The sequence below is a fragment of the Phalacrocorax carbo genome, chromosome 4 (genome assembly GCF_963921805.1).
Source record: "Phalacrocorax carbo chromosome 4, bPhaCar2.1, whole genome shotgun sequence".
In the NCBI taxonomy this organism is placed as follows: Eukaryota; Metazoa; Chordata; class Aves; order Suliformes; family Phalacrocoracidae; genus Phalacrocorax; species Phalacrocorax carbo.
This window is the reverse complement of record NC_087516.1, coordinates 74603117-74621479: the sequence shown is the minus strand read 5'-3', so window position 1 is coordinate 74621479 and position 18363 is coordinate 74603117.

Genomic DNA, 18363 nt, shown 5'->3' with positions numbered 1-18363 from the left:
TTGAATGTATATCTTCTTTGTGGACTACAATTTTTAATTTATTTGTACATATAGTACACAGATTTTTTTGTGAACTTGACACACTAGCAAAGATGTACATCATTACACACATAGGTCCAATGTGTGGCTGATAGCACTGCTTTGTTGTAGAGACCATGATGCTTTATCCAGAGTCAAAATATGTGTTTTGTTAGCACTGGGTATGTAAAGGTATGTAGTTTTTATTGTTTGTGGAAACTCACCTTTTATATAGCTTAGTTTATTTCTGTCTGAATTGCATCTTCTTCAGCTTCACACCCTGACTCCCGTTATATCAAATTACTATTTCTCTTATAAGGCCCTGAACAATTCTGTCCTTTTCTGGTTTACTGCTGGTCTCTTTTACTACATAAGCCTCTTCTGCTGCGAGATGTAAAAGAGATCAGCCAGCTACCATGACTGGGCTGCCAAAGCCCTTTTAAGTGAATCTACTCACTACAGGGTCTGCATTAATCACCAGAATAACTTAATATAGTGTGTTAATTTACAGCTACCGTCTTCCTTCATTGTCTTTCCCACAGGCAGGGGTGGAGTGCCTCACTTGGTGTATACTTGCATTTAAACCCTGTCTTCGTTTGTTGCTGTTAGGTCCCTGGACTTGTCATTGACTTTGGTACCCATGAGAAGCTATTTCCACAGACTTGGCTAGCTCTTGCATCTTTCTCCCGCGCAGATGAGTTGCTTTTGGGAAGGGAGTTCTTTCGCTTCATAGTCTCCAGTGCATCGCTTATTTGTACGTGCTGGGCTTAGATCATTGATTGCTCTTGAGGGCTGAGGCTTTCAATTTGTTTTGCTATGCTATGGAAAACCAGCAAGTGTAGTGGGGGACACACACACGTCTGCTGTTTGGGAGATGAACGGCAGCATTTGTTTGTATCTATTGTTAAGGGCTTTTATATTCAGGTACACAGTGCTATTGTAGTCTGAGTCACACCTTGGTTCCTCTTGGGTTCACTGTGTAAATAATTGTAAGAATGAGGCATATGATGATGGTAAGTAGTTAGCCTTGAAAATGAATTCAAGATTAACTATGTTAAATCCACCATAATTCTGAACAAGAGTCCCACACAAGGCTTAAGTATTCCATTAGATTAATTTGGATTTCTGAGAGTACTTAGGTAATCAAGCCTTCCAACATATGCTCTGAAATAATTTCCTACAGACTTCAGTACTGTGGGAGATTGTAACTTTAAGACATTTATATTTTTTGTTTCTTCTGCCGCTTAACTGCACTGCCAAGTATGTTCTGATAGTGTTGTTACTTCTCTGCCCACTTTCACATGATGTGTCCTAGCAGCTGTATTTCATATGGCCAGAGGTATGAGTAAGCTCCAGCAATTTTGGTGCCCTCAAAACCCTTGTCTTAAGGCTCCAAGTTTCTCTGAAGCTTATGTTACTTTACCAGAATGCCATTAGTTTTCCACTGCGACAACTCGGCTGTGGTATAAATGCTTTGGCTGTACCAAAAAGTGACTTTCATGAAATTCCTCTCTCTTCAGATGCTGTTATCTAATGGATAGCACCTTGGATTTTTTTGTTGAGCAGATACGCTCCCCTATTTGTAGTAGTTGTTTTCAACTGATGTTGACAGGGGCACAAAGGCTGATGCAACATGAAGAGAGAGATCTGTTTTTGTGCTTCTGGCTGCCAGTGCCCAAGGTAATGATCTGTAGGTTTCTAGGGTTTTAGCCAATTGTTTGGCTGTGATTCAAGGACTTGAACTATGTGTTGTGGAAACACAGTTCTGTAGCAAGCATGTGGCAAAAACACCCTGCTTTCCAGTGTTGGTGCAGGGAAAGGAAACGAGTGACAGTGCTTTATTCTATGTGACATATTTATATGTAAGTTCTACCATGCTAGTTCATGTATAGGACTATTCATAGGCATCTTTTGGCTTCTTTTTAAGAATCAATGTGATTTCCCAAAGAATAGGACTGTTTTGTTTCTTTGTGCCTTGGAATGATTGTATATGCTTATGAAGGAGCAACGTACATGTTCTATTTCCCGACAGCCAAGAAAAGTTCTCCCCAAAGAGGCAAACAGCTGAGCTAAAGATTGTAGCTGACGTGGGAGAGACGCTGATGTGACAGTACTGTGGCTGTTAATGACAGGTTTACTGCTGTTCTTGCTGCCCTGAAGGATTTTTTGCTGAAGGTAGGAATATAGCACAGGCAGTGAGAACTAGAGAGCTGCTGGTTCAGATTGCTGGCTTTGCTTGTAATACTGTTTGGCATAGCTTATAAGGAGATCTTTTGTATAACCTGAAGTTTGTCACTGCCAGCTCAGCTGCAGGCAACTCCCTTGTCTCTGATTGCAGTTCTTTATTTGGTATAAGAAGAGCATAGATTTGCGTTACGGGGGGTGTGGTTGGGGGGGGATGCGGGGCTTGGGGCAGGTGGAGAGAAATTCATTGTGCCAGCAGCAAGGAATTATTATCCGGGCTTAATAATCTGAAACATCAGATAAATGTTCACTGCATCATGTTGTCTCTAGAAAGAAAATAGATTTAAGACATTTTTGAGCCACCAGAGGTATATTCAAAGTGCCTTTAAAACGTCAGCTCCAATGCTCATCTTCAGAATCTGAAATGTGGCTCTGTGTGGAGGGGGGTGTGGGTGCGTGGGTGGGTGGGGGCGCTGGTTTGACTCATAGAAGTAAATGTTTATCTGTAAGCAGTGTGGTTTTTTGGGAGCTATAATTTTTGGAAATTAATCCTTGAGGGACTGCCAATAGCCCATTCGTTCAAAAACCTTGAGCAAGAGTTTTAAATGAATTTCAAAAAGAAGGAAGCCTTTTGATGCTGAAAGAAGTTTGTCAGCATAATGTCAATGTGTCAGGATGTGTGCCTCTTCCCCTCACCCTGCCTTTTGTTGAATGTCCTGTTGGTTGATCTTGTAAAATAAAGCTGGGCTGTGCCTAGGACTGGGAATAAACTTGGTCATTCCTCAATCCTTTCCCTTTACATCTTGGGGAAAAAAGACATTTATAATTGTTAAAGGGTATGCTCACAGGAAAACAAAGAAGAAAACCTGAAAACAATCCTACAAACCTTTAAGAGCTGAAGCTAAGCTTTGGTTGGCAGTTTTTGTGAGAGAAAAGTGGTTAAAGGAATATCCAAGAATAAACTGTTTTTGCTGAGCCAGGTGAGAGGTGTCAAGAGGAAGCTGGGGCTGAGAGATGCTTGATGTTGAGCAGATGAAGGGAGGAATGCATATAAAACTTACTTTACGTTATATTTCTGTCAAGTTAAAACACCTTTAACACTAAATGCAACTCGTAAATTTAAATGTTCTAACAGACCAAAGAGCAAAGCTACACCTGGGAAGAACAGTATACGAAATGACCTTTGCAAGCACACTTAAGCTCACAAATTTTATACTGGTATACAGAGTTATCCAAGTGTGTCAGTATGGGCTGTGTGTTCATAAGCAAGCACTAAGTCCCTTTTTTGTGCTCTTTTTGTTTTCCCTGTTCTGCTGGCCGTGTCACCTGATAAAGCCTCTAGTCCTGCAGTGATCTCTTCTTCTGACAGGCTTTGCCCATAGCACAGTACCAATACTTCTATTAAAATGGGCCAGACCCTTTGATCTCATAGACTGGAACCAGGCCCTGCTGCTTTGGGCTTCTCTGAACTGTGGCATCTAGGTTTGTTGCACACTAGTGTTTATTCCATAGCTCTCCTTGGTTTTCCCTGTAAAACTGCAAGTTCCTTTGTGTTGAAGGAGACTGAATAGACACACACATAAGTTTTCTGCTTTGCACATAAGTACTATTTTGTTGGTGTAGATCTCTCCCTTAGCCCTATTTCTCATTCCCTGCTGCTTCTCAAAATGGCCACGAGCCACACATTCAGGGGTGTTATGGACTGAAAAACTATTGTTACCAGAATATGAAAATCTCCTTATAAAAGAATTAAAGGGAGTTGGGTGCCCAAAACGTTTCAATTTCAATTGGAAATATCCAGCCCTGTTAACTGAATGTATTATTTTGCCAGCTTTCTTCTAAAAGACATCATGATAAAAGAACTCAACCTGTTTTTAAATGACTGCATGCTAATAGCTTCTAGCAGGTGCTCCAGAAATCAAGGGAGTCTATGTAATTTCAGAATGCGCCCTCCCCCTAAAGAAAGATTATTTCTGAAAAGTGCATGTGTTTTTAGTCTGGTTTATCAAATGTGTGAGACTGTGATCTGTTTGTACTTCTGCTGCTTTGAGACTGGTATTTTTGTAAGGATTCAAAGTGCATCTGTCTTAAGTGGAAATTCCACACAAGCTTAGCTATGTTGATGTCAAGGCACCTCTAAAGCGCATAATTTTAGGGTCCCAAAATTGCAAAGTCAGTCGGCAGAAAGCTTCAAGGGGAAAAAAAAACAAACAAAAAAAAACAACCCCAAAAACAAACCACCACAACCAAACAACAAAAAAAGAACTGAACTCCTTGAAATGTCTTTTGTCACCTGAACTGCAATTGCTACAAGAAGCCGGCACAGAAAACTACAAAACTGCATTTCATCTGCAGTTATAGACTGATAGATATTCTTTGTAGCTGACAGTAGGCAGTGAAGCGTAATTCCTTTTGTTCCTTTGGTTGTTTAGCACAGTAAGTAAATTTAGGTCAAACTCTCAATCACATGCCTGGAGATGTAATACATTTTGTCTAATAGCCAGGGGAAACAGTCATTTAACCAAGTAACTGTTTCATGTCTTTAAGTGACTAATTCGATAGACAAGGCACAGTTCATAGGAAAACAATGGATCCTACAATGGGACGTTCTCAGCCTGACCTTTGTGCCCAGTGGGATACCAGTGGGGCCTGTTAACACGGAACAGTTTGCCAGATTGAGATGTGTGTAGCAACATCATACATATAATACAGTTTAAGTTACATCATACAGCGCATTGCATCATGTGTCTACTGCAGATAATTTGCCTCTCTCTTTTCCTGCCACAGGGTTTCTGAAGCAGGGTATGAAGTAAGAGCATGTAGTTAAAAGAAAAGCAAACAGCTTGCTTTACCTTTAATTTCAGAATAGCGGGGGCTTGTGTATTTTTCGCCCTCTTTATCCTGAAGACCCAATTCAGCACTTTATTGCACATTGGCTATCACACTAGAAGCAGCTAAAACAGCAGGTGGATTTAAAATGAAGGGACAGCTGTACGGATGAGCTGCTGCATAAGCAGATTATAAAATATGTGGTTTGGAGAGGTGGAACTTATCTACCCTCTGTAAGGAACTCTTTGCTGGTCGTTACTTGATAAGTTCGGCCATCATCTCTTGAAGATAAATTTTGATGTTGCCATTGTAGCTCTGACTAATTCCACACTGGCCTCTTATCGTCATGCAGTCATGGGTTTGACTCTCTGGAAAGGTTTTGTTTTTAATGGAAATATATCTTTCTGGTCTACTTCAATAATTAAAAAACCCTATACTTGTAGTTTAGTGCTGTCAACTGAGCATTTGTAATTATTGAGTATATCATGTTCCTCACCAATTATACAGTTGCTTTCTGTTTGGTAATGACCCAGGAGAGAGAATCTGCATTCATGCCTAAACAGAAAACCACTAGAGGAACTGTATTGTTAAACGAGATATTTTAATATTCTGATTTAACTGAAGAAGGACTTTCTACTGCAATTTCTAATTTAAATGTGGAAAATAAGGCTGTACAGCTAGCTTTGCAAATTCTTCTAGCCATTTTTTCAAGCAGAACAAATGTCCGTCTTTGCTGTCTTAGTACTACACCTTTTATCCTAGGCTCTCATTGATGTGCCTCCTTGAGGGAAGGTCTTTATTGTACCTTCATCTGTGATGGAAGTTTGCAGCAATTACCTCTCATTCTCTTCTTTCTCTAGAGCATAATATGTGCATGATTTTTTCAACTACATACCAGCTAATAAGCATATTTAAAATAATGAGTCCCAAGGACTGTGGAAAACAAATTAATGTATACAGTTTAGCTTCTGAAAATCTTTGTTTTCGAACCCAAAATTTGTTTCACAGTTAATCATACTCCTTTCTTTCATTGCACTTTCACATCCCACAGGTTCTTTCCTCAATGCTGTTGCTTTTAAAATCTTATGTTATGCTTCTTTTTTTTAATTCACGAAGGTGTAGTGATCTTATGTGTTAATTTGCCTGTGATTCCAAATTGTGTGTTAGATTGCCTTCCGTGATGCTTCTGGTAGCTCCTCCCTTCCAGTGGTAACTGTTGAAGTCCCTCTCCTCTGTTTGTCACTACCTGGTTTTTTTATACTCTTTCAGTAATGGTACAGTTACTAATTCATCCCATTTTGGTTTCTCACCAAAATTATTAGGGTTCTGCCCCCTTACAGCTAGAACTTTAGCAAGACTTTTCTCTGATTGGATATATTGTTCAGAATTTCTCATGTTCAGGTAGATATACAGAGAAATGCTTTTAAATAGCATGTCTTGCTTCATCTTTCTGCCTCCTCACCTACTTTCATCCATTTCGTATGTTCAGCTCAATAGTGGAGAAAAGGAGAAGAGATCTCAAATGTGACTGAAATAATTAAATTAAGTCATGTTGCCACATTTAAAAGCTCACGTGACTGAAGGCATGTACCAGTTGCGAGAGACACTGGAGCACTGGAAAACTGTGCAGGCAAATGCAGACCTATGGTAGTCTTAAATTGAGCACATGTACGAAGAAAGTTTCATGGTTGGTATCATTTTCTTTTCCTGCCTGGTCAAACCCAAAAAGCTGAGGAAAATGTTATGTTCTGTACAAATGACTGCTGGGCTAGTGTGATCTTGTATGTGCTGTGCACCTCTGATAATAAGAGAACTTTTTTATTTAGGTACCAACATGGATTTCTTTCGTTCTAACTACATGTTTAGAAATTAAGTGCCTGGCTTTGTTTCTGACACACTTTGGGAGCAGTGTTACACACAGACTTCTCTGGAGACTCCTCTCCCTCAGATTTCCTATTATTAACATACAAATCACTACTGTCGTAAGTGAGAATGGAGCCAATTTTATGATCTCTCACCAGGGTCCTCCCAGTCTTCTCGCAGCCAGGGAAAACAAATGGGCCTTTTAGTGTGCCCTGAAAGTCCATAAACTAGAACTAGTTTGTAGGGGGTGGGGGTGCAAGTCCTCAAACCAGGGGGCCACAGCAGAGAGTGCACATCTGCCTTCTTTTAGTGGCATTCCTGCCCTAGTGCTCAGCTGCTGGCGGTCTGGCACAAAGAAGTTGTTTGTTGGCTTGGTTTTTATAGATGCATGCTTTTCCCAAATACTTTAAGGCAAATTTCCCAAATACTTTAATAATTTAATTGGCAAAAATAAGCTCCTTGAATGCCATGGCTGAAAGAGGTCAAAAAAAAGGATTGAAGTTGTATTTGATAAGAAATTGGATGCTGATGCTATCTTGCTTTGTAAGTGGCTTTTGAATTGTGCATGTAGTAGTTCAGCTGGAAGGGAGAAACTGTAGCTGAGAGCTGCAAGATGTAACCTCTGGTAATCTAATGGCAGAGGAAAAAGCTGATTAGGTTGTAGCTGTAAACCTCTTTCTGTTTTGAGGCAGAAGAAACCCACTAGCTGCTTCTTTTATATCCTGCACTTGCAAGTTTAAAATGCAATAGAACACAGTTTTTTAGATATAGTAATTTATTAAATTTCTATGTACAAGGTTGGGAGGATTAAAGGGAAAAGGAAATAAATTCACAAAGGTTTACTGCATGGCTTTTACTGGACAGGAGTGAAGGAAAGGGAAAAATAAGTTGTTTTGATTTTTTTGGCTTTGTTTAGTCTTTTTCTCCCACCTTTCCCAGCAAAAGCTTCCCCACAGTGTGAAAATAAAGCAATGTTCTTATATCCTCAAAAAAGAAGGAGGGGGGAGAAGAGAGAGAGGTACTAAAGTAGCTTAACAATAAAGACCACATCTAAAGCGAATGTATTTACTCCTAGCAGTTGAGTTTGGTTAGGCAAGAGTAAGTTACTTTATTGCTTTACAAACAAACAATGATAAGAACATACATATGCTTTAAAATGGCATGATTTCTTTGGTAGTACTGAGGCAGATTTCCTCTGGGCTCTGGTAGTTATCAGATCTGGCCCTGAGGATGCGGCTAGCTGCAGGTTACCCTGTGAGCAAGAGAACACGTTGGGGCAGGACAGGCTTGTCTCAGTCCAACAGATGTCAACTCACTTTGTAAAACAAGGCAGCTCCACTTTGTGTCTGGGTAAGGGTACCAAAAAGGTTCTGTCTCAATTGTGGGTTTTTGTTTCTTTGGTGAATAATTTTGAGGTGGTGTGTTTGGGTTTTTTTCCTTTTTAAAGAGAATTTTCTTCTATGCTTGCTTTCTAACCCTGAAAGAAGTGACAAGTTTACAAGCTGTAGGGTTTGGTGCTCTCTTGTTTGCTTTAAATTTGAGTAATAAAGATGTTACACCCATACCACATACACAAAGGTATTTGCATCATGTATTTTATTAGCGTATAGTTTTTAGATGCCTTCTTGAGAGCTAAGACAAAAAGTCTTGGTTGTGTCACCTTTTTATGCTGAAGTACATGTGCATTAAGATATGCTTTTCCTTCTACACACGGTCTATATTTTCTCCAGAAAATTCATTAGAAATTACAAGTTCTCAAATACTGGGCTTTGCCTTTGCAGAAAAATAAAATAAAATAAAGGAAAAACCAGTTCTAACACCAGCAATAATGTGATTTCAGGCTTTGCCTACCTGTGGTAGATGAACTACCTACTGTGAAATCCCAAGGGAGGCAGGCTGTTTCTGTGGGGTATTTAAGGACAGGGTTCACTGCGCTCATTTGCTCATGGCTGACTATCTGGTTTGTTTTGTGATAAGACTAAAGACTCTCTGTAGACCAGAAACTGTCTCTACTAGTGAATAAACAAAAGAAACCCATTTCTGGCAGTCAAGACAGAGCCATAATGTTCCAGATGGCTCACAGTATTTGAAGTAACTCTAATATTAAATAGATACAGTGTTTCAAAAGCTTGAAGTGCCTTGTAGGGTTTTTCTTCTCTTTCTTTTTTTTTTTTTTTTTTTTTCCCCCAAAAAATTTCAAGATTATTTGACAAAGCCTATTGTTGAAGGCAAAAAGAATTGCAAAATACGTGGCACTTCACACGAAAAGTTTGGGTAGCTGCAAAATAAGCCGGACCTTATCTTTAAGTAGTGCTCTTGTGGTAAACTCATCACAGGAAGAAATCCCACAGTTCTGATGTTTGGAGATGATACAGGCTTGTCTTAGTTTGCGTGTATGTAGTATCTCTTAGAGTATCGTATCTTTTCCTGTGTGGTGACCTAAACATTTTTACAGAGGGAGCTTAAGAAGAAGGAGTGCATATCTTAAGATATAAACTGCATTCTACCAGATAGTCTTCATAAGTATCAATTGCAAATCCAAACTTTCCCTTTAAAGGAATTCTCCAACACAAATGACAAACAGCTTAGGAACATGATGCAGATGAATGGGCAAGTACAATAGTAACAGTAAAGTCCCGAGCAGTGCTGGAAGTGGTGTATTTGCAAAGATATATATAGATCCTAAGTTACAAGTAGGAATGGGTAAGCAGACGGAGAGTCCAGCAGGGCCAAGAGGGTGATTTCATGGATTCTGTGATCTTCCTTCAAGATTCCTGGGACTTGCTTAGATCAATGGAGATGTATTATTTAAAGTGAGCTATTGGAAAAAGGTATTAGAACTATGGCAAATCTGTCCTTGGCTTTCAACAAACTTTGAAATTACCGTTTTGAATATAATTGTAGCTAGAGTAGATTCTATCAAAAACAAACTTAATGGATTTGAATGAACACGTGCCTAAATCCTGGACAAAATAATTAGGCAAGGCTCACTTAGCATGTTTTGGCCTCTTCTGTGCTGGTTATCTATATTATATTAGATCCCAATATGATGATGTGACCAGGCTACCAGGCCACAGCTACTTCTGGTTGGCTGCATGAATACCATGATTTATTGACATAAAAAGTAGGAATTACTACAGCCTAGTGAACAGTAGTTAAAGAAATTCCCCGCGGGACCAACATCAGTTGGAAATGACCTCGGGTGCAGTTACAGTACCTCAAGGACACTGAAATTTATGTGAGCTTGTCAGCATTATTCAGAGAAAGAATTTTTGTGTTATTAGCTGCTGAATTGCAGGTTGCTGTTTTCATTTTCCAGAGGCTCCTAAATCCACGAGAGGATCAGTAGTGCTTTGCAATTAAAGGCTTTCTCAGCTGAACCATGCACAAGAGCTGTGGCCAATAGTGTGGTTTGGGGAAGATTTATACTTGGCAGGGAAATTCTTTGGGGATGCTCCCTTTTTGCTCTTTTTCTAGAACCCTGTGCCCTTGTAAAGCTTTGGAGCGCTTATGTAAATGCATATGTGGGAAGACTATGTAGGTCAGACATTGCATGTGAACCTTCCTAGTTTAACACCACAAAACTGAGGATGTAGGTTAGACTTCACAGTCCTTAGGATTTACAGAGATTGATTTTTACTTTTTGTAATGGAACTTGAAGACACTTTTTTTCGCCCCGACAGGTGGACTAGCCTCAATTTTTTTAATAAAATATTGCCTGTGCTATACATATTTTAAAGTTTACTTACATTGCCTAATATGTATCCTTCAACCCTGACTCTAAGAGCAAGGTGAAAAGCTAACGCACTCCACCCAACTCTCCCAAATAATTCGAGTGCTGTGATCCAAACCCCTGCAATTTTTACAGGCACTTTTTTTATTCTGAAAGCATGGGAACTAAATGGAGTGGATGCCATATTTAACCAGTGACCAGCATAAAGGGAGTCTAATCCCTAAATTAAGTCTTTAGATGCTTTTCAATAGAAACCATCATTTTTACATCAGATCCTGTATCTATTTAATCCTTAGACTATGAGGTTAAACTGGTGTTTGAAGACTTGTGGTGGAGGAGGAGGAGGGATGTCTGTTAGCTAGGCAACGGGTGCTGTTCATTTAGTGATGGACGAGAATTTTTGTAAATTACAAATACTGGGTTCTCCAGATATAAGTACAAGAAAATAATGACCAGTTTGTAAATAAAAAGAGAAGAGAAAAATTACCTAGTCAAGGTTTAGAGCAGTAATGGCAAGACTAAAGCTGTGTCTGTTGAGAAGGACCTGGGAGTGCTGGCAGGCAGCAAGATGACCATGAGCCAACAATGTGCCCTTGTGGCCAAGAAGGCCAATGGTGTCCTGGGCTGCATTAAAAGGAGTGTGGCCAGTAGGTCAAGAGAGGTTATCCTCCCCTTTTACTCAGCCCTAGTGAGACCACATTTGGGGTACTGTGTCCAGTTTTGGCCCCCCTACTTTAAGAAGGACGGGGAAGTGCTTGAGCAAGTCCAGCAGAGAGCTACCAAGATGATCAGGGGACTAGAGCATCTCCCTTATGAGGCTGAGAGACTGGGTTTGTTTAGCCTGGAGAAGAGAAGACTGAGGGGGGATCTCATAAATACCTGTAAATATCTAAAGGCCGGGTGTCAGGATGACGGGACTAGGCTCTTTTCATTAGTGCCTGATGACAGAACACGGGGCAATGGGCACAAGTTGGAACACAGGAAATTCCACCTCAATATGAGAAAAATCTTCTCTGTGCGGGTGCCAGAGCAGTGGCACAGGCTGCCCAGGGAGGCTGTGGAGTCCCTTCCCTGGAGACATTCAAACCCCACCTGGACGCGTCCCTGTGCCCCCTGCTCTGGGTGTGCCTGCTCAAGCAGGGGGTTGGACAAGATGATCTCCAGAGGTCCCTTCCAACCCCTGCCATTCTGTGATTCTGTATTAGCAACTGGATTTTAAACAAAAGCATGGTTTTGAACTGAAACCTTTGATTGTCCCAATTTACTGCATATTGAATCAGTTCTCAAAGTGGTCTAGCATCAACTAGATCCCTCTAGGAGAAAACAAAACTGGAAGTTCAAGTCCAAATATACTCCAATGCTTGTTGGAGTTCATTAGGCTCTATCCCTCAGTTTGGGTTTTGCCACCATGAATTCATCTGGGAAGACCCCAATACACAAGGGTCAAGAAAAGGATCTCAAACGCTGACCACTCTCACAGCACCCTGAATTAGTTCTGGTGCTCTGTAAGGGGCTAAATGCCATGAACACTTTCCTATTTACTGCTGACTGCCAGCCCTCTGCTCTTTTTTGCAATTCTGGTGTTCCTTCCTCATTCATCTGTGCCTATTCAGATTTGAAATCCTTTTCCTCTTGTGACTGCCCATCTTTCTCTTGCTATCTTCCCTTGCTTTATTCCAGTTTCTTTTTGTTTCCACTTTCTAGAACGCCTTTTCTACTTTGTTCACCACCTTCTGCTGAGCTTATAGTTACCTGGTTTACATCATAAAATTCACCTGCAACTTGGAGCCTCAAGGAACTGATAGTCTTTGAGTTGTGCAAGGGTTGGGATTTTAGTGCTATCAAATAATCCTGCTGCCTACCTGGAAGGCATTCATCTTGTGATGGCTGCTGATAGAGGAGACTGGCAAGCAACGAGGAATTCAACCAGATAAAAAAGGGAAGGTAGAGTCCTTGAAGGTCAGGAACAACATCCATGCTTGGGAACACCAGAGCAGATGTGCCCTCCTTATGTGGAGCTTGAAAGGATCTTTGCTTGGGAGCATGCCAGCAAGCTGGTGTCATGTCTGGACTCCAGCACCCCCTAGAACAGAAACACTGTGTAGGAGAATCTAGAGGAGAGTTCCCATTCTGGCGTTTCCTCCAGGATCCCTGTTCCCCATAGAAGGCTCCTGCAGGGTCAGGCCAAGAAATACCTCCTTCCATGTTTCCAGCCAGCCCTGGTGTCACTGACCCCTTGTGCCAATGCTCTGGATTCCAGCCCCACAAAGTGTGCTACTTTTTCTGTATGTCTCTCTGGGGCAGAGGGAGTCGGTGCCTGACCTTTCTTGTAGGCTTAGAGCATCAGGCTGTAATCAGTCAGAGCCACAGGAAAACTGGGCACACTGCTGGTCTGACTGAGGCCATTCCACCTTTAAAATACTTCCACTAGAGCCATCAGCTGTGGAAAAATTCCTGCATGGAGCAGCTATCTCAGAAATTACCTCTCCAGTCCCAACTCTGTGTGAGTGCCTAGCACAGCCCCAGTATCGGGGAGCTGTGTTTAATGCATGCTGCGAAAGCACAACTCCCCTAGGCTTGTGTGCTGAGAACCTACAACGCAGCCCCTTTCTCACACTAACTGCCATCGATTAGCCTGCCCACAGGGCAGTAACCTTGTGGAGCCTGTCCCTGACCCGCAAACAGAAGAGGAAGTACCTTTTGGAGGTTTCTATTTATCTGAAATACAAAGCAGTTATTGGCTGAGGTGCTGGATGATTGCAGTAACCCCTCTTTCCCCTGCACGTCTCAACAAGCAGAAGTTGCTGTGTCACCCATCCTCAGCCAGCCCCCGAAGGGGAGCCGCAAGGATGCAATCCTGCTGCTGTGATTTTTCTGTAGTTGTGTGAGTCCCTCCGCAGAAATGCTCTGCAGCACAGAGTCATCCCTCTCATTTTAGAAAGCTGGGAGCTCTGTTGGTTCCTAGGTTCAGCAAACAGCTTGCAGACAGGATCAGTTATAAGTCTCCTGGGGTGGGAAAGAGAGAAAGGGCTACTGACAGCTATTGTGTGCTGTTATGCCATTACTCTAAAGAGGATGTTGAGTTCATGCAGTATTATACTATTACCAGTATGGGGTGGAGGTGTAGGCAGACTTGTGCATCAGAAGGAATGCTAGAGAGGGCATCCCATGGTGTTCTTCACAGCCCCCTAGCACAAGTCTGCAGGGAATCGAGTAGATTCCCAGGAAATGCTGGTAAGAGGACCCTGCTGTCCTGAGATCACTTATCCATTACTCTTGGGCAACAGGAGATTTTCTACCTCCTTTCTCTATGGCACAGGCTACAAAAAGGGGGGTGCAGGATGGGACAGAAGTTCATGTCTCAATAAAAGGGGGAAAATGAAGGTTTTCTCGCTGAGAAGGTGTCATCCCTCCCACCCAAGCTGGTTCTGCCATCTGATTCCTTAACTCTTATTGATTTTCCCTCTGCTGTGCTAAGGCTGCTCCCTTAACAGTTCTTACTAAGCTTTCCTTCACCTGTCCTTTCTCTTAGTAGCTTGATAGTAGAAGGGTATGGCTCTGACTGCTGTGGGTTGACCCCAGCTAGCAGCTAAGAACCCACACAGCCACTCACTTGGACCCCCCTCAGTGGGATGAGGGAGAGAATAGGAAGACCAAAAGCAAAAAAAAAAACCTCATGGGTAAAGGTAAAGACAGTCTCATAAGTGACAGAAAGGGGGGGAAAAAAACCCAAGTGATGCAAGGGCATTCACTCACCTCTTCCCTTTATCACACCAATGACCAGCTAGCCTCTGAGCAACAGCCACCTTGGAAGATAAAACCTCCTGGTTTTTATTGTTAAGCATGACATTATATGGTCTGGGATATCCCTTTGGGTCACCTGTCCTGGCTGTGTCCCTTCCCAATTTCCTGCCCACCCCAGCCTGCTTTCCAGTGCAGAGTGGGGAAAAAAGGCAGCCTTGACACTGCAAGCACTATTCAACCATAGCCAAAACATTGCTGTGTTATCAACACTGTTTTAGTCACAAATCTGAAACACAGCACTATATGTGCTGCTATGAAGAAAGTTAACTCCATCCCAGAGTTAACAGACCCAGTACAAGAGGTGCAGCAGGTCTGCAGCATGTCCCATGGTGTAAGTGGGCACCCAAATGCTGCAGAGGATCTGCTTTCTTCTTTGTGTCTCACTGCATTCATAAGTGGTGTTAATGTGGTGCTGAAACATTTGTAAGGAGGCAGTGCAGTGCTTCTTGGAGAGACCTGTAGTTTAGGTAGTGAAACCCTGGAGGATAACTTCCCTTCAGAAAGTTTTGAATAGTTTTGTGAAGATGTTTTGGCCCTAGCCCAGGCTTTGATCCAAAGTATCCTGCTAAACCACGTATCATGGAGATCTGCTAAACTGCTCTCTTTGGGCTAAGTTACTTCCTGATGTGAAATAACCTGAAGGCTAAAGTGTTTGCCCTCAGTCCTTTCAGCCATTTTGTCTTTAACTCATTTTGTTTGCAAAGGGCATCACCCTGTTTCCGTAGCTAAATACTCACAAAGGGATCTGTTATAACTTGCGAAAACTATGCCAGTTTTTATTAAAAACCTCCATCACACTTCATGACCCTTTTTTTTAATGAAGCAACTGCACAGATGTTGGGATACCATTTATATCGGGATACATCACTTAAGGGTGGAGACCTGTCTTATTTTTCATTCTCGGGTTTGGTGTGGCAGGTGTTGTTCTAATGTATCATATCCATCCTGACTTACTGGATTCTGTACTGGCCATCATCTGTGCTCCTTAACGTTGTGATCTTGGTAAAGTTTTTAAGGTAATGGGATTTGGGCAGAGTCACTATTTGCATGGGAAATGCCCTTGGAAAAAACAAAAGCACTGGAGGAAATTTGTCTGACTTGCTAGATAGTGGTTTTTCCTTGCCATTCTGTACTTCGTCAGTGGTGTAGTTGGGAGGTGATTTCTAAGTTGGTAACTTTTAAATGTCAGACTTTTTTTAATTAGTTGTGGTAATGTGATCCCATGGTGACATTTACCATCAGCAGGAAGCATTACTCTGGGGATCCCTAGCCTCCTCCAGCAGGCAAGAGGTGAACTTTGAAAACTTGCCTCTACAGGAGGTGCCAGTGACACCACATACACTGATACTCTGGTTGCAACACTGATCCATGTTAGGATCACATGAGCAAGCAATCTCTTTTGTAGCTATCAGTTTTCCTTTAGTCACATAAGCAAATTGAAACCCAAAATCCAGAGTTGACAAAATATTGAGAATGAGAAACAATGCCAGTAAATCCAACTGTCTTTCCATGTGGCACTGTTGCTTCTTAGGCAGCTCTGTGGGCGTGTGTCTGTCTTGCCCTGCTGGGTTTGGAGGTATGTGTGTGGGACTGAGAAATGATGTTTGCAGCTGAAAGTAAAAAAGCTGTTATGGCTGGCTGTGTTGTCAGCCTTCAGAAATAAAACTGTGGGCATGTCAGAGGACCCAGTGCTGTAGAGAGAAACCTAAACAGAGCTAATAACTCTGCAAAACCTGAAAGAAAGAAGTACACCTCTAGAGGCTGAAACTGAGCCATCTGGAGAGATGCTGAAGGGAAACTTACCTGTTTTGAAGAGAACTGACTTCCAAGAACACCAAATTAATTTGAGCAGTATGTAAGTACTCAGAATTCCTGGAAATAATGAAACAGCAAGACTATTATATTTTTGTCCTTTGTCTAAATATCAAGGACCAGTTATTAACAAATGATCTCTGCACCTGTGCCTGGGATTTTGCACATGCATAGCAAATCCTTTGCTATGCAGGATTTTGCACACCTGATTTTGAATGTAAAGTATGTTATAGGATAATATGGGTTTTTTTCTTCAATATTTTGTTCTGGGAGGTATAGCAGAAGTGAACAAGCTCTGTACCAAACAATATCTCCTATAACCTACATACCAAAACTTCATGTGGCTCTTTGGCCAGAAGGTGACATCAATATGAACTGATGCCTCTTAATATACCCAGGTATTGAAATGGATTGATATTGATAGGTATAAAAATAAACTGGTATTAAAATTCACAGGTATAAATGCCTATCAACTGGTATTGAAGTCTGCTGATGACTACCATAGCAATAAGTACATCTATCAAAAGGTATCAATATTGATAGGTATCTGTGCGTACCCAAATTAGTCTAGCGATACCTACCTATCAACAGGTATTAAAAATTATAGGTATTAAAGAATATTGCTATTGAAAGGAATCAATATTGATAGGTATAGATGCCTATTGATATAAAAAACAGTATCAAACCCAATAGGTATAGATGTCTATTGAAATCTGTAGCTCTTGAAATTAATAGATATTGATGCCTATCAATGTCTATTGATGCCTACTGATTTCAAAATCAGTATCAAAATTGATAGGTATCAATGCCTACCTTTTGATACCTCTCGATATCAGTAAGTATCAATGTCTAATGATATCAAAATCAATATTGAAACTGATAGCTATTGATGCCTATTGATATTGAGATTGGTGTTGACAGACATTGAGATTAAAAGGTATTGATCCCTTTCAATAGGTACCATACTCTTCGAATGCCTATTTTTACCAAAATTGGTATTGAAATAGGTTTTGATGTGTGCTAATATTGAAATTGGATTTCAAAATCAAGAGTTACTGATAACTATGCTTAGCAGTAGGTATCAATGCTTTTTGATTTATATTTAAATCAGTATTAAAAATTATAGGTATTGATGCCTATCAGTATTGGAAAGTGTTGATATTGATAGGTATTGATGCCTGTTGATGCCTATTGATATCAAAAGGTAGTGATACATATAGGTATCAATGCCTATCAAGATAAAAGTTTTGAAATCAATAGGCAACGATGGGTAGCAATGCCAATGGATATTGAAATCAATAAGTAGCAATGCCTATTGGTATCAACATAGGTGTCAAAATTGGTAGTATCAATATCTTTACTATGCCTAGAGACTTGAAAGTGGGTGTATATACGACCAATGTGTACCCAGTAATTATTTATTGGCTAACATGTTGGTAGGAACAATATTCTATTAGGCCAACCAGAAATGTGTGCACCACCCCTAATGCAAACATCTGATGAGTCTCTGCTGGTCAGTCAGGTGAAGAATCATTGGCCTCTGCTGCTTCTTGGAACAAACTGTTCCTTCCTCTTGCTGACTTTTGACTATTACTTCTTTGGCATTTTACATCTTTTCATGGCAGTATTTGTCTCTTGAGTCCTTGAGTTACTGCTTCCAACTCAAAAATTTTACTTCAGTCTTTGTTTTTACTTCTTCTTACTGCTTTTACTTCTTTTTATCTTGCATTGTTTTAGCTCGCATACTCTCTCACAGCTCAACAATAATTTTTCCATAAAGCTGAGCCAAGGTCATACCTCTGTGCTCTGCAGGACTCAGCCTCAGACCACAGAAGTCTGAACTCCTGGGCCATGGGTCTGGGTTCAATTTACAGACAAGAGATGGCATTGGCTCAATATCTCAGAATTCCTGTTTAATTACACTGTCTTGTTATATCCTTTAATTTTAGTGGGGATGAATGTTGAATGGTCAGGCTTACCAGGAGATGTCCCACTCTTACATGTAATGTTGAATGAATTTACAACTTGGAGAACCCCTTGGTGCTTTAGTGATGGTGTGCACATGAAATGAAGAGCAGAATCTGATTCTCATTCTTCTTGAGACAATCTAGATTCTTCAT